Source organism: Macrosteles quadrilineatus, unplaced genomic scaffold, assembly GCF_028750875.1.
Source record: "Macrosteles quadrilineatus isolate MER2022 unplaced genomic scaffold, UCM_ALF_1.0 Scaffold_4__1_contigs__length_99947679, whole genome shotgun sequence".
Taxonomy (NCBI): domain Eukaryota; kingdom Metazoa; phylum Arthropoda; class Insecta; order Hemiptera; family Cicadellidae; genus Macrosteles; species Macrosteles quadrilineatus.
The window spans coordinates 5,705,257-5,723,791 of NW_026542597.1; positions in this window are offsets into that span (position 1 = coordinate 5,705,257).

Below are 18,535 nucleotides of genomic sequence, written 5' to 3' on the forward strand. Positions count from 1 at the left end.
AACTATTCCCAACAGCTTGATATCAAAAATCATATTAAAGGCAATAGTATATTTCATAACAAGGGTAGAAAGTGAGTCATTACTTATTTGAGGCCATATGTTGTATGCAAGGTAAATTTTGCTTATTTATATCTTGCAGCTTTTAAGTGTTCGATAAATCGAACTAACTAATATAATTTTTTAGGTAAAGACTTATTTTTTAAAATTCATATTTACATTGATTGTACAGTTTTCGTTGTTACAAATTGAAACAGTCGATGAAACAAAACAAATGTTTGTTTATGTCAGACAAATAAAAATAAAATAGTTAACATTAACTTTACATAGTTAAAGGGTTTTTTGCGTGGCAAACAATTTAATGATGCATTTTCAAAGGTGACAAAAATATAACGAAAACAGGTGATTTCACAGTAGTGTGGCGAAAAATTGATTTTCATACTTTGTTAACTGACTAAATGTGTTGTGCTGTTAGCATTTTAGCTAGATTACATAACTCGTAGGTTTTCCCACCTGTAATTGATAAAATTTAATAGTGCAATAGCACATCGTAAGGTATGCTTAGAACATAAATACACATGAATGTTAAAAATAAAACTTTAATATATCGAGATATTTATATGAAAACTAAGAGTGTAAAATTGTATTTACACCCCTAACTTTTTAAACACACATATATATATAGTTGATGTTATACCAAATTTATTTGACGTTTGCTTGAAAAACATATTATTAAAGTCTTACTAATGACGAAATCGATACCACGAACTTCATGTGCCCAAGGCCATGCTGTCGTAGACATAAGGATCCCTTCCTATTTCGTTTTTCATTACTCTCCCCCTTACTGCTAGGGGCAGGCAAAGTTCTGAAGTAAAAAAATAAATTGATTTTGACAACAAAACTAACATACAAACAATACTGCAATTAAGTAATTCTGTGTGTAATTAGGTTGTAGTTTACGTTAGCTAACATTTTGCGGATATTTTCAATTACTACTTTGTCACTTATTATGAGTTGCAATAGGAAATTCCCAATATAGCCTGTATGTAAAATGTCAGTTTTATGCCTCTATATGCGTGAAAAATCTATCAATTCAATGTTTTGGTAATCTTTGTGTTTCAACTGTACTATTAGAGTACTTCTGTACCATTAAAATTTCTTATAAGCTATAAATATTACATAAACAAAATTGATAGTTTGTCTTGGAATAGACGGAACAAGGTATGCGTATTATGGTGAGATATCTTAGGATTTATTTAATATTTTGGTTTATAAAAGTAACATCCTTTGTTTGAAGTTCATTGTTGGTGATGGTGAGTTAATGTTGTTCAAAGGTTTATTGCGGACATTTTCCATCACGAATGTAAAAAACAATACACAACGTTTCGGGATCTGGAATCTGATCCCGTCTTCAGGTGATAAACTTAACTAACACATTACAACTAACAATACACAATCGCCCAACCTAAGTTGGAATTCACTACAGAGGGTAGTAGTAAAAAAAAATGCACTGTATAGCAATCAAGTCATGATACAACATGCAATTAATAACAAATCACAAAACACTATAATCTATAAGGTCTAATAAGGTACTAAGGTAATAAGGTAATAAGGTAATAAGGTAATAAGGTAATAAGGTATAAGGTCTATAAGGTATAATCTATAAGGGTATAGGTTATAATCTATAATCTATTAGGTTTTTTACTTTAAACCTTATAGATTATAGTGTTTTGTGATTTGTTATTAATTGCATGTTGTATCATGACTTGACTGCTATACAGTGCATATTTTTTTACTACTACCCTCTGTAGTGAATTCCAACTTAGGTTGGGCGATTGTGTATTGTTAGTTATAATGTGTTAGTTAAGTTTTTTCACCTGAAGACGGGATCAGATTCCAGATCCCAAAACGTTGTGTATTGTTTTTTTACATTCGTGATGGAAAATGTCCGCAATAAACCTTTGAACAAAAGTAACATGTTAAATTTGTAAGGTAAGTGAAAAATCCCTGGGATTACAACAATGACAAGCAGAAATGTTAAATGTAGAAATGCCCAATGACAATAAATTATTGATCTTCAGCATCGTTAGTGACGTCATTATCATCCGTCATTAGTGTTAAATTGATACGAATACTCTTGATGAACCTCATAACTGTCTCAGCTTCTATATTACACAAATTGTGTTTTTAACAAGGATAAATAAAACGTTTTCAATTGTGGCTATAAGGATAAAGTGAAAAATAATTGTAACCGTTTGTAATTAAAGCCTACTTGATGTAAACTTCGAGAGCATCGTAAATATTTGCTTGTAAATATAAAGCTTTTTTAAATAATTATCAGAAAGTACAAAAAGTCAATTTTAAATACAAGTACCCCTTTATCGGATGAGTACATTTTATTCCCATTACAAAGTGTTTCTAAAACTCACAAACATGCTTTTGGCTTTTACAGTAGAACCCCTCATATCTGGCCACCACGGGACCAAGCCCCTGGCTGGATAGCGATTTGGCCGGATAAACCAACCTACTACAAAAATGAAAATGATTCATACCTATAATAATATTATTTAATCAAAACATGCTGTCAAAAGTATCATTTAAGTCTATTCTAGGATTATTTTTTTAAGAATTAACATGTTTGTACAAATAAAAAAAAAATTATTTGTAGGCCAAAGTTATTAAAAAAACCTGAAATTAAGATTTCAGGTAACAAAAACTATTAAACGATGGAGGTAAAAGTTACATTAAATCAGCCTTGAAGATTTTTAGGACCTTAATAGTAAATACAATTCTACTCAACTTTCTTATCCTTTTTGTGAAATAAATACAAAGATTAATTTCCCAACCCCCAACTTTTTAGAGGTTAGGCCTAGTTCAACTGAGTTTACACAGTAAAATGTATTGAAACAAACAGATAAATAGTTCAGATAAATAGTTTAGCTCAAACAAGTCGCAAAGACTAGTGCTTGAATCTAAACGTCTGTAAGCTTTGAGAAAAACATTTTGATATTGGCTTCCTGGAAGTGGCCGGATAAACAGAGGACCGGAAAAACCAAGGCCGGATATGAGGGGTTCTACTGTATTTTATTTAAAGACAACCAACTAGATTATATGTTAGGTTCATGAGAAAAAATACCCTTGATATTTTATTAATATTTAACTGAAACCAGTTATATTATCTTAATGTGACATTATATGATATTTTCTGTGAAATTTAAGTAATAAAAACATTAGAATAATATAATGAAATTTTTGTACAATCTGTGTAATTTTAGTATCAACTATGCATATTGAAGCTTTGACATTACAAAGCATATAAACGATTGTCGTAAATTAGATTTTATTGATAGTCTCAGAATACTTATCAAAATACTTTATCCTTTTACAATACAACCACACAGTGAACAACAAACATTAGCACAAACATTAGCCCAGTGGCTATTTAGTTTTATAATTCATATTGAAACTAATCACAGTACAATATATCAGTACTTTTAATAATATTGCTAGTGAATCGTAGGAAGATATATCTCTTTCGGTTGTTTAGGATTTTGCTTGACTGAAGTAATGTGATCAAAGTTATGTGAACAACTATTACCAATTACGAATTTGAATTTAGCACAAATACAAACAAAGAAGTATTATTTTGCAAGTTAAAAAAAAATAATTCTAACCTGCAGACTGTTGGAAGACGTTCTACAGAATCTTGTTCATTCTTACCAAGGCGAATGTAAAAAATTACTGTTTATTTAGAACTATTCTTTTTACACTCATAATATTCTTATATGCCCTTTTTGCAAAAACAAGACTCAAGATGGAAGTCGTTGCCAAACTTGGAAAAGCAAATTTCGTTATCGCTGCCCCCGCAGGGCACCAAGCCAACGGCGCGACACGTGGCCATATAAGAACTATAATTACATTTCAAAATAAATACAACAGTTCGAACGAGAATGCATTATTTTCATACCATGTTTGATACTATTCTTTTAATAAATTTCAAATCTTTATATTCCAGGCCAATGTGCTACACTTTATAAAGACTGTTTTTTCTTTTAGCGAATTTCCCATATAGGGAATAAGCTATTACCGTAGTACTCACGGTAAGACCTGGACCGATTTTTTTTCGTTTTGAGGTCCCTAGAGGTCAAAAACACCATCCGTTCAAATTCATATATATATATATATACCGTAGCAAAATTCTTCATAGCTCCAAAGCTAAAATTTTCACCTTCAGCTCAAGTTTCTCATGCCCTGTTTGATATCATATAGTTTCAAATACATAATATGTTGCACAAGTATGTATACGCACAAGTGTTGGTAAAACATGGTAGACAATACGTATACAATACGTTCACAATACGTATTTGTTAGAAGTAGTTTAACATGAACGTCACAGGTACGAGTTACAGACACCGTTGAGGCAAGGTTGTGACATTCGTAAAACAAAGTTTACGAGGTGTAAACGGAATTGCAACTCGCAATTCGGGATATTTTACAATCCTGGAGACACAGTAGTCTGTGTTATGGGTCAATCCACCTAGCATTGCTATGTAAATGGTGTGTAATCAAGGCTAGAATTAAACCGTTGTAATCACTTACAACTTAAATGTTGTAGTACTATTAACTTTCGATAAAAAACATAAATACTACAACGTTACCAAAGTTCTAAGTTATTTTTTTTTACTCTTAAGTTGTTTACGTGAAACTTTGCTTTGATTAGCCAATTAAGCTTTATGGTGGTTCGAACCTTCTACATAATCAATGAAAAATAAAGTGGTGTTTTAATACCTTTTTAATTCATTGGACGTTTCTGTTAAGTTCAAACACATTTTACAGGATATATAATCTATTTGTCTCGTTCATAATCATCCGTCTTGAAAAAAGTTATCAGGATTTTTTTTTATGTTTAAAATAGTTTATGAATGTCATCGAAGGAGCTTCGCTTTAATATTTTCTTGCCTTTCTTTATGGTTTTTAGTTTAACTCTTGAGTTTTTGGGCTTTAAGAAAAGTGTTGTGAACCTCTTTTAACCTTGAAATTCCCCCTCTGCACAATCCTCGTGCCTAAGGGTGGAGCATGTCCAGTAATGCAAGGGGCGAGTCGCCACAGTGTAAGGATGAACTGTAGAGATGCTTAGTGCCGAACCCCAGGACGGAAATCCACAACATCTATGGATCCACAACTGCTATGCCATGGATTCATACTATGTCATTCAACAGACCCACCAATATACAGAGTTGTTAAAAAAAGGTGAGGACATACTGATTCCTTGTGCCAAAATAAATAGAAAATCTGAAAATATTTTTTTTCGAGAATCGTGTCGTTAACTAGATATCCACCATTTTGTATTTTTTACATAAACATTTTTATCTAAGATTTTTTTTTACCCGATCTTTATGAAACTGGGTATGAATGTAAGGGAAAAGAGACCCATGTTAGAAAAAAAATCATCTTGATTCAACCTAAAAATTTAAATTGGTTGCCATTTTAATTTGTTAACTTAAATAACTAAAATATTTTATAAAGAAAGTGTCTAAAATAATTTTATATAGCATTTTCTAATCCCTATCAAACAATACAAATTTAAAAAGATCGAATAAGAAATAGCTGATACATTAAAATTCTTTTTGTAAAAAAAACCGTACCAGCTTAGCCTTTTTCTAACCCCAAAGTGCGATCATGTGTCTGACGTGAGGATTTTATTGGTGAAACCGTATTAGGTCCTTTTCAGAACAAAGCTTTAACAAAAGTACTAAACCGAATAAGAACTACAGTAATCTGTAAGATAATTACACCATCAACACAATTTTAATTAGAATAGCTTAGTTAGTGAACTCTAAACCGATTGTACAAAGTAATTCCCTTTGTTATTTCTTGGTAAACGGCTCTTTGTAATACTCGCGTTAAGCAATGGTCAATTTGATAATTATGTGGACAAAAGATTTTCTCATGTAAGTATGTTTAGCAATATTGTAACTACAGATCAGGTGTGCGTTTAAATTTCCACACAAATAAGTATAATATTATTATCCTACAGTTACCTGACAAAGTGGGCTTTCTTGTACTGATAATAGTAGCACAATATCAGTACTATGGCTTGTACTGACAAAGTAGCTAATTGCTGCATTACTTACTTTTGCCGCACAATTTTTTTTCTGCACTCCAGTATTTCAACTAAACAATACCATAAATACAAAACAGTGTGCTTTTATTAGGCGAGCAATACGTGTACGCTTGAAAATAAGTTGGGCACATTTAGATATGCTACGTCTACTATCGGTGCAGCGTTTCCCATTTCGTTCAACGCTTGAATTTAGCCTAACCTAAAAACGTGTTGTAGGTCTATAGTGTTTAAAAGACTACAGAAAAAATATAATATGTAAAGCTAGTGCAAAATGCCCTTGCTGCACTCGAAAAACTTTCCACACTCGCCTACGGCTCGTGCGTAAACGTTTCTCTCGTGTGCAGGTAATAGCCCAGTCACTTTAGGTAAGAACCTAGACATGAAAGATGTAAAGCTGATTTTTTGTATGGTGATAGTATATAATAGGAAGGGTGTTTTCTGAAAGTTCCCCGAATTTCCCCCCCTTGCTTCCCCTTAAACCCCCCCTCCCCCTCAAACACCAGTTTGAAAGTGTAGTGTTTTACTAATTCACCCATATCTTTTTATGTAAAAGAGCTATCAGCATAATTGTTTTTTATTTGAACTCCCCGTTAAATGTACTTTAAAAAATAACCTTACATGTAGCATTATCTCTATTGGGTGGGGTTTTTATATGTGATACAAAATAAATATAATTTTATTTAAAACATGAAGTTGTAGATTAGGCCAAACGTTGGTTTTGCAGTAGGTAGTACGTCATTATAACAAAACCCTTTACCTGTTTTATGAACTTTCCAAAAATGTGTAACAATATATATTAATTTAAATTGTTACCGAATGAAGCCATTTAAATCCATGCTTCAAACAGCCATAAAGCGCACTTAGCCCGTCATTAAAACTTGTCCAGTAAATATTACTATCTATTTTCTATACATAATTCAGTTTTTTAAATATTTTTACAACTAGAGTTCTACTGGACCGATTTTATTAATTATTGTGTCGTTGGAAGGCATAATTCGTGTAGATTTGCAAATAATTATGAAAGTTTGTTTTTGTTATGATTTATGGTGAAAAATAAAAATTGCTTTCCATAAGAAATACATTGAAAACTGTGTTTTTCACACTTTTTTGGGTGCGACTTTTGGCTGCTTATTTTGAGTATTTCCAAGAAGTGCATGGTACCAATTTGTAGGAAATTTTATTTTCTTTCAGAATATCACATCCACTTTGGTCGACTTTCCCTCCATTTAAAAGTTATTGGCAATAAGCTAAGTGATCTCCAAATTTTAAGTGGTGAGAAAATACTAACTAAGATATATTTTTGTTAAAATTTGTACAACTAAATTGATTGTATAAAGCATTGATTGTATAAAGCATTGATTGTATAAATTCATTCCCACCCTTCATTGACGAAGGAACTGACGATGATGAGGGTAAAAAAGTTGATACATACTGTATCTGATAGTTTATGCCTTACTTACTTTAAGTGTTTTTTTTTTTTTTTTTACTGTTGTTAAATAAACTTGTTGAACATGTACAGGGTGATTGGTACTCAGTGTGACAAACATTTTTTTATCTAAGTACAAAGTAAATTAAGTGTGATGATGCATATAAAAGGTTCCAAGTCTTAAAATTAGATTCCCAAAAAATATTCTACGTTAAAAAAATTTGTTTTTATACTTAATACAACAATTTCTCAATTACCTGTATATGGGTTTGAGTAGATAATGTCATTTTCGTGTTCTACTTTAAATTTTGAATAAGAATAACAGAAAATTATGAAAAATCAGTTGTAAAAACCCAATTGTAAATAGATTCAAAAATAAAAATTAAGATTTTTTATAAAAATAGAAATAAAACATGGGTCTGTTGAATTTTTTCACACCCTGTATACAAGAAAGTGTCCGAATATGTTAAAAGCTGGGCCATTTTATAAGCTTTCCAACCATATATAAGCTTATAAAATGGCGCAGTTTTTACCATATTCGGACACTTTCTTGTATACAGGGTGTGAACAAATGCAATTTACCAATGTTTTTTTTACATTTTTATCAAACATCTTAATTTTTATCTTTGAATCTATTTACAATGCAGTTTTTACAACTGATCCCCCGTATTTTTATATTATTCTTATTCAAAATTTAATGTAGAACACGAAAATGACATTATCTACTCAAATCCATTTACAAGTAATTATTGATAAATAGCTGTATTAAGTTTAAAACATAGTTTTTTTTGAAAACACAAAATAATTCTTTGGGAATCTAATTTTTAGACTTGGAACCTTTTATGTGCCTCATTACACTGCATTTACTTTGTACTTACACCAAAAAATTTTGTCACACTGAGTACTAATCACCCTGTATTTGCCTTTTCTTGTTTACCCATTACCTCATTTTCAATCCTTGTGAATACTTATTTTCTTACTATTTTTTAAATTAAGTGTTCTTAATTAAGAACAAATTAAAGAGCAAATTTGCTTGTTAAACATTCTCACAGGGTGTGCAAACAATAAATAAACAAAAAGTAATCATTTAGTAATATTTACTGGTCAATTTGGAATGATGCGCTAAGTGAGCTATGTGGCTGTTTGAAGCATGGATTTAAATGGCTACATTCGGTAACAACTTAAATTAAAATATATATTGTTATACTTTTTTGGAAAGCTCATAAAATAGGTAAACAGTTTTGTTTCAAACACATTGACGTACGACCTACTGTAAAACCAGGGTTTGACATAATCTACAATTTAATTAAAAAAATAATATAAAAATAATATTTTTTGTTATATCACAGATATAATAGAGATAATGCTACATGTAAGGTTATTTTATTAAAGTTAACTTAACGAGGAGTTCAAAGAAAAACCAGTTATGCTGATAGCTTGTTTATATCAAAAGATATAGGTGATTTAGTAAAGCACTACACGTTCAACCTGGTGTTTGGGGGGAGGGGGGGGTTTAAGGGGAAGCAAGGGGGGGAAATTCGGGGAACTTTCAGAAAACACCCTTCCTATCATACACTATCACCATACAAAAAATCAGCTTTACATCTTCCATGTCTTTGTTGGCCTTGATTTTTAACTAAAGTTACTGGGCTATAAGTGCAACTTCGCAAATAACTATTTCCGCATGCGAAATACCTTGGTGTTACTATTGACAGCAAGATGTCCTTTGGTAAGCAGATTACAAGGCAACTAAGGGAGTCGATGCGATGTAGACTTATGCCAAACTTCGGTGGTCTCCGCTCATGGATTCCTGCAAACGACGTCTACTGGTGTCTGCTGTCTAATCACTGATGTCTTGTACGGTGCTCAGGTCTGGCAGGCCCATGTGCTGGAAAACCGGAAAACCTTGTCTTCCGTGACAGGCTTTCCCGCGTTCAGCTCTCAATCTAACTCATTCCATAGCAAACTTATAATAGATTGCATTAATAACGTATAATAAGGTATTTCGTAAATGCTTTAATTTAATGTATTTTTTATTAATCAAAACATTTATCACTCCATTTCCTGAAATCGATATGCAATAACACCCAACAGTTGTTCATGAAATAATCCACAGAGTAAAACAATTTGGTCATCTAAATACGTTGGTTCAACCTCTAGTGTTGGTTTATTTTTTTATGTATTTCATCTTACTTTACTAAACCAGGGAGTTTTCTGAGCTCCGTAACACTTATTTGCTCCAACCTTAAAGGCTACATTTGTTTTGAATACATTAGTTACCTACATGGTGTTACTCTATGTACTCTATTGTGTACCCTATGTTGTTACCATAGAGTAGTATACCTATTTACATTAATAATCTAAAATAACTCCTAAATAACTCAGATATATTCATTAAACAATTATGGAAGCCTCAAATCAAAGGTAATAAATTGTAGTTGCAGTTCTGGACCTATGTCTAAAAAAACCGTTTTCTTATTTTTTTCCTGAAATCGTATCCTCAATGGTTCTTAGTCTAATTCAATCTTTCAGTTTACGTATTACTAATGGGTTAACACAGGGGAGCGAGCTGGCGTAGTGGTTAGAGCGCGGGACTTCAGTCCCTGAGGTCCCGGGTTCGATCCCCGCCAAGTCACCAATGGATTTTATCTAAGTGATATTGCCGCAACCCCTAGGTCTAGCCTGAAGTAATGTGAAAAACAATCCCAGGCTCGTGCCTAGCGTCCTTAGGACAAAAAAAAATGGATTAACACAATTTCGAACAACTAGACAAAAAACTAACAATATATCGTGTGCAATTGTCTTATGAAAGCATTTAAATAATGTTACACAGTCTTGATGTATTCTAAACAGTGAGCCTCGCTGGAGGGAAGGACAAATGTGTCTCCGGAGCACAGCGAGTCCGTCCCTTGTAATTACTGAGTCCCTTCAGGGAATGTGATTTACTGACTGTATGTCATAGTATGGCGACAACTATCGAAAAATGTACATTTAAAAATTATTATTATTTGATAAGTTTGATGATTGCAAAATAGTAGTTTACGCAACGATTGCTTTAAGTTAGTCTTTACGACACGAGTAGAAAATTTAAAGCACTCGCCAAGGCTCGTGCCTTAAAAACTTCTACGAGTGTCATAAAGACTATTAACGCGAGTTGCGTACACTACTTTACCTACGAAAGTTTTTTATTACTAACAATCTGGCTTTTAATTACTAAAAATCACTACTCATTACTTCTTAGAGAGGTTATGTTTTCGTTTATTGTCAGTGCCAATGAAAGGAAAGTGATGCAACGACTTATTGTATAATCAGCTGATTTCCTGTAATTAGGTGTTTGGAAAACTTCGTTAAAAAATACGTTACCTTTTTCAGGGAATGTGTTCTGCTAGCAGCATTCTTACCATAAATACTGCATCAGGTACAATTAGGAAAATTTGGCATTTTGTTTTTGACAACTGAATGATTACAGTGAAACAGTTAATTTACAGTTAGATCTCAGCATAGAATATTATAGAATATCATAACAGTTTCTTCTCTCATTTCCATCTCGTCAACTTCACTTTCACTAACTGACATTATTAAATCAGTTTAATCTACCTTCCTTTAACTTCCACAAACTTAGGTTAAGAATACGCGAGTATCAACAGGAACAAGTCAGATCAACAATTAAATTGGTCAACTGACCAGCTGATCAGCTGATTAGTTGACGTTCGAAGCATTACAATTTTAATTCTTTTCTCTCAATACTTGAACCTCATTGGTCCGTTACCTGTGTTGATATGAGAAAAACTATGCTGATATGAAAGTAAACAGCTGTTAAGTGAAACTTTTCAATTCTAAGAACTGATCTAAAATGGCTACTTTAAAAAACGGTCGTAGGTAAACACATTTTACAAAATCAGTAACCCATCAAACTCTTAAATAAATTGAGTTATCTGTCCATTGAAGTAGAATGTCAGGCTTATGCGCATAAGCTAGAAAGCAATTACCTTTTTAATTTTTTGTCAAGTGTTTGTGGCTCTTTTCAACCATGTATTTGACCGTCCACATTAGGGCCTTTGCATGGAACGTATCCAGCATAGCAAGGCGTATGCCGGTACAGTCAAGAGTTCCCCTACTAATTTGGGATAAGAATATTAAGTTAAACGACATCATAACCCCATTAAGTTTATATCATACATTCCACGAATACAGTACATTTTTAAGACGTTTAAAGTTCATGATTTCTTGGAGAAAACTACACAGTTTTAGAGATGAAGAACAGTGTAGCTTAGTTTCATTATTAACCATTCTCAAAATGGCATTTCACAAGTTTCCAAAAACAAATGATTTGTATATCTATAGAAAAAGGGCCATATTAATTTGGATTGATACTTGGTCTTGGATCTCTCACAGTCGTAATTAGAAAAAAACTTCTAAATAATTTTCCTTTCTTATAATATTTAGTTATGCATTAATTTCAGTGGTTTTAATCGTTAGGTCTTACTTATTAAATTTATTTCAAAAGTTTAGGTTAAAATTAGTTTCTTTTTATATATTAATTATTAGTGTTTTAGGATGTAAAGATGTGACAAAAAAGAAGATATAGGTGATTCTTATTATTTTTCTCATGTTATTCATACACAGAAATTTTGACACTCTTCAGTTGTTCCGATACCATATGCAAACTTAATAAAATATACTCAGTATACATTGATATTTCTTGTTTTATTGTTTAACATTATCACTTAAACTTGTTCTTGGAAGTAGCAATTAATTGATTTACTAGTTTGTCAATTACAAAATTTGAAACCATTACTTACGTTAATTTCTTGTCAACTATTGTTTAAGATTGTCATGTCCGTTTAAGATCTTAATTGTAAAACGGGTGTACATACACAAATTGTAAACAAAAGTAAAATTGGTTTTTACAATTAACTGTCTTGAAGGAAATGTCTGTTGTACTACACTAGGATTATTAGAAAAAATGATTCTTTTTATCTTATTTTTCTTTTAAAGATATGGAAAAAGAGTATGCTTGATTGAAAGCCGCATATTTGTTTCACAAAAATGTAAACCGCAATAAAATTAGACTCTCTTTACATGTATGCATAGATAAAGTGAAAAAAAAAACGAAGAATACAATCTTTCTAGTTTTATATAGTATTTTTTTGAACCTATGTTGTAGAATATGCCTCAAACATGTATAATTTTAAACGAAATATCAAGTTGTAAAATGTTTACGAGCTCTGAACAAAATATCACACCAGGACTGATGAGAGTTTACAGCCCTACATACACTGCGTTATGAGGGCAAAACAATGTCTACATTTTATGGCCTAGTTTCTGACCAGACTGCAGTAAGATTAACCTAAAAACTAAGCCTACAAAACTCAGTCTATGCTTAGGGATTGTGGCATTATAATATTGATAATCGTCATAGGCAATCAGAAGGATTTGAACCTGGAATCTCTGGAACTGAACCTCTCCACACGTTGTCACTAAGCCAGCTCAATCCCAACGCAATGCTTAATAGAGAAGAATAGGTGAAATTGGTCCTGCCGTATAAGTGAATAAGAAACATTATTCAATTTTTCCGATATCCTGATATTATTTTGACATGTTATTAATATTTTTATCGATCATATCTATTTTCATCGAACGAAATTTTTTTTTACTCGGAAAACGTTTTTTTATACTCTAGAGAGTGGATAAAATGTTTAACCTTTGAATTCCCGAAACAGATGTTTTATTGCAGTTTAACGAAACACATTTTTTGTAGAACTAATAAACAAAACGGGTACACACGGTTTGTTCTTTAATGTCCCGAAACTGTACTATAGAACTATACGGATGATATACAGAATGTAATGAGGAGAACATATTAAATGTGGAATTAATTCGAAAATTTATGAATATTAAATAAAGTTCAGATAGAATAGGAAACTAGTGTTAAATTGAATTTAGGAAAACACAAAAGACAACAATCAATATAGAAACATAAACATAGGACATAAAATTAAAAAATCTTCACAAGATTGTTTATATTCAGAATATGAGTGAAAGTCCAACAGGGTGTTCAAAAAGGGGTGTCACAAACTTCAGGGGCTGACAGTACTAATCAATATAAACAAAAAAAGTTCATGTAAACATAGGTCGAAAAGAGTTTCGCGAACTTTATATATATTAACTTTATGTTTTGATTGATTAGTACCATCAGCCTCTGAAGTAGGTGAACACCCCTTTATGAACATCATGTGCATATAATAAATATTCTATACAACTAATTTGTTGATTATTTATTAAATATTACAAATAACTGATTGCACTAAGTATATACAATCAATGGTGCGTTTGTGCAAAACACAATGGCATTATGAATATGCAGGGTCTAGGAAAAAATAATAAAATTATTGGCTTAAACTTTTCACACAGTAGTAATCGCCAATTATGAATGTCAAATGAGTTAATTACAGTGATTAATAGTAGGCCTAATACAACTACTATTTGTTATACTTACTTATTTTAATACAGCTAGGACTTTTTATTCGTTAAGCACTCAAAGACAATATTGCAAGCTGATTAAAATGAAAATAGATTTGAGATTAAGATTTTTCGTTTTTCCAATGGGCCAAGTATGTTGCTAATAGTCTTGGGTTAACAATAAATCAGCTGTTAAGCATCCTGGCGCCAAGTTTGCAGTTTCTCAGCAACTCAGCCAAATTACTGACTTCCGGTCGATGACTTCCGCTAATTTACATGTTTAGTTATGAGAGACGGAAATTTGATTACCCAAAAGTTTTATTTCAATAATTGTTTAAATTGCATTTAAAACTATTTGTCTGGTTGACTCTTATTGACCTAGGATATTGCTGTAGGGCCTGTGTATTAATATTTGCAAAATTATGTAGATGTATTTATAATTTGATTATTAGATACTTCTCTTTTCCATTTTGCCTATATGTAAAATTATATACGTAGGCCTACAATTGGATGCACATTGAAAAAGGGAACGGATGCACATCCATTCATTTTGACGGACTAACCAATTTAACACGCACAGATATACAATAAATATAGCTAGCGTAATCGGTAATCACCTATGTTTTGCGTACTATAAACATGGCGCAACGCTTTGCTTTCAGTACATTTACAAAATACATGTACATGTGTATCTAAGATTTATATGCATGAGGAGAAGAAAAATTTATAAATATCTAAAGGATGTAACGGAATGAATAACATTCAAGTCTTTACAAAGTGATAATATCATAGGTAAAAGTAGTAGACACTGAGGACTTTTTCCACTACTTTTATCTATGATAATATGGAGATTTTAGCAAAATAAGTATGAGTGACGAAGCTATATGTGAAGGGGAGCGCGCTGGTCTAGTGGTAGAGCGAGGACCCAACGATGTAAGGTTGGACATGAAAAATGTTGCTTTCTGGCCAATAAACTTGTCTTAGTATAAAAATTGTGCTTATATTATAATCATCGATTTGTGTTTTATTTAATTACATTATATAATTATTTAAAATACCCTTTTTCGATTAAATTGCGGATATTCACTTTGGAATCAATAAAAAAAAACTTAAAATTTGTTGATAAAACCTGTAGTTGCAAAGCCAAAGGGAGCAGGGATTCCAAAAATTGGCACATCGCCGAAAGAGTATTTCTTGTTATTGAATCTTGGCCAACTGTGCTTGTATATTGCCCTTTCTTGTATCTTTCTACGTTTATGTTGAAGAAGGAAGACAAACCATTACTTTTTTGTGACTAATGGATAAGCAAGTAGTGAATAACGTACTTGTATTGGTTTTACCAACGCTGAGCTTAAGTTGTCTAAGAAAAGATATTCTTTCATCATTTTAGAGATTCTCTACTTGTCTGTAACAGTCATTGATTTTTTTGTCACAGTCAATGTTGTATTTTCACATGACGACCCTCAGAGTTTGGCCTATAATGCTCAGTAGTCTAAAGCTGTCAATTAATCTGTATTTCAATGGCGTATTTGTAAACAGAATCATGCTGACACCCTATAATGCTAAGTTAAACGTTAAAATTTATTATTTATGCGTATATTCAAAGAAAACTACACAATTAAGACTCGTAAAATGTTTTTTACTATAAAAGAGGAGTTATGTTTTTATTTACTTTGACATAGGTATAACTAATAATTTTGAAAACATAGGATACGTTAACCACTCAATAGAACTTAATCATAAAAGATTTATGAGCTTAATTAGTACAATGTGTGCAATTTACAAATGTGTACAAAATGTACCGACTCTAATTATATAAAAAATGTAAAATAATACATTAAACATATGTTTGAAATACATTATATTAAATATATTTTTAACATACTAGCCCTTTTCCATATTTAAAATATATTATAAGAACACATTTGAAATTTTTAAGTTATATATATATATAACCACAAATGAAATATAATTATATATATTCCTCGGTCCCATAATTTGCATATTTAATATATATTGATAATATATATTAGCAAATATATAGCTTTATATTTCAAATACATATATTTTTTTTATTTTTTCAATATAAATTTTCTATGTGGGGCCGACATTGTAAAATATGATAATATGCAAGTTGATCCGTAAAGCCGTCTGATAATTCATAGCCACATTATCCCAACGTCAACCGTGGGATGAAGATATAATGTCCTCGTAAATTATGAGGTTTTTGTTGTTGGATAAAAAGTTTGTTGAAAACGACAGATTAACGACGCGCAGATCACATGTTTTGCAGCTTCAACAATATAAACATTCTGACAGGAGTCAGCAATTGATCGTCAATCAACTTGTTCCAAAAAAGACACATCACTAAAAAAAAAGATTCGTTAATAGGACGAAAACTAGAGACTTTTGTTGATACAAACTAACTTGATTATAAAGACTAAGTAATTTTGTTATAGAGCGATAACCATAATAAAGTTTTTTTTAAGAGGTTGGCGGCCTCTTTTAACTTTGCATTTTCCCGTCCACATATACTACAGATCTGTGCGTGGAACGTATCCAGCAAAGCAAGGGGTGAGAGGTGAGCCGGTACAGTACAAAGGTTAACTGTACTGATAAAAGTTTGTAGCAGTGACCAGGATCCGAACCCCTGACACTTCTGCCTTTGGCCCAAAGCTCGTGTCGCTACCAACTGAGCCACCGACTCACCTAAAACCGTAAAGGTTGTGGCTTTTTCTTTAATAACACTGTTACAAAAGTATTATGCCTAAATTACCTTTAAATTGAAGTGCTACCTGGAAACAGCCAATGAAAGCAACTGTAACTCTACATGTTGATGTCGCGCTTTAGATTGTATTTAAATGTATACGTTTAATGAATTAATAAAACTTATAATGGCAGGTTTTCAAAATCTTATTTAAATACTTAATTTAGTAGCTTAAAATTGAATTGCATAAAGATTTTATAACAATATCAAATTATCTGACAGAGAGTGATAAAATTAGTTGTACTCAGTAGTGCAGGGTTGCCATAAAGAATATTCAATAGTTTTATTTTCGAATTAATACACGTAGTTCCGTAGGGATGTCTAAACATCAACTAGTATCAAAGTAAAGCTCGAGTTAAAGTAGTTTTTTAAGTTCTTTAAATGATTAGGCATGGCTGTGACTAACTTGATATAAAAGTGTTAATATTCAACTCATTTAACAATTCAAAATAACAATTTTTAATATTGTTTAGATCCATTGCCAAATATTCTATTGACTACTTACTTTGAATGTTTAATCTTCATAATAACCTTGGGAAGTTCTACAGTCCCATGTTTATATATATTTATTTGGTTGTTTTGCCTTACTAAATAAAGAATTCAGGCTAAACATAGCCTCACCATAGATGAAGTAGTATAATACTTCCATGGCCTTACATTGTTTGTTGCCGCAATTTTACTATACAGGCTTTCAACAAATTATATTGCTCCACCAAGTTTTCCAAGTGGTAATTTACAAATTAAACTTGTTTTAAACATCTCACGACTTTAACTTCAGTCAGTTTTTAACGTAATTAATAATATTATACTTGTAAAGATTTATACTGTATATTAATGCAAGCAGTAGGCCTACCCAACACAAATATTTCAGTAGGACGACAACCTATCCTATATCGAACTCGTAAATACATCGGTTGGTGATAAATGTGAATCCGATGTGTTATTAAAGTCCTACTTGAATTATCAAGGTTCCACCTCATATCATTCCATCTAGTTTCTCTGTTAAATAACCATTATTATTTTATTTGTAAATCCAAATCATTCAGTATATCTAGTTTTATATGAACGTGTATAGATTGACAATCAGAAGAATATGCGTTTCTATTTATCTCCTAAAAATAAAAACAACTTTTTTATATGCTTTTAACTTTTTTCACAACAAAATCATACAACCATATACGTACCACCGTTAACTTACTAATACTAATATTTTTTCAGTAATTAATGACTCATATTTATCTACTTTATAAACAGGGTGTCCCAATAAGAGGTTTATACAGTTGATTTTAGCCAAACTGTGCACTGTTTTACGAATAATTTAGTTAATGTTGTGGTTATAGATCAAATTAAAATATGGCTTTATATGGTTTGATAAAAATAATGTTTTGACAAAAAGAGTTTATTTGAGGGCATTTTCGACCGTAACGCTGATGAAACACATTATTTTTATGTATTTATTTTTTATTTTCCATTACGGTAAGCTAAACCTATCAAAGCGTTTTTGAGAAAGCTTTGGAAAGCTTCTAGTTCACCAATGATGACTGGCTTGAAGTTCGATTAATATTATAACTATCTACAACGTTAATCCACGTGACTGGCAGAATAAAAATTAAATTAAATGAAAAATATCTTTATTTAAAAGGCAAAACTAGGGCTAAGTAAGTACTAACTAGGTATTAAGTCATCTCTACCACTTAACCTCTGAACCTACCACGAACCTCTAACGTGATCAACTATGCCACATTATTTACAGACACAT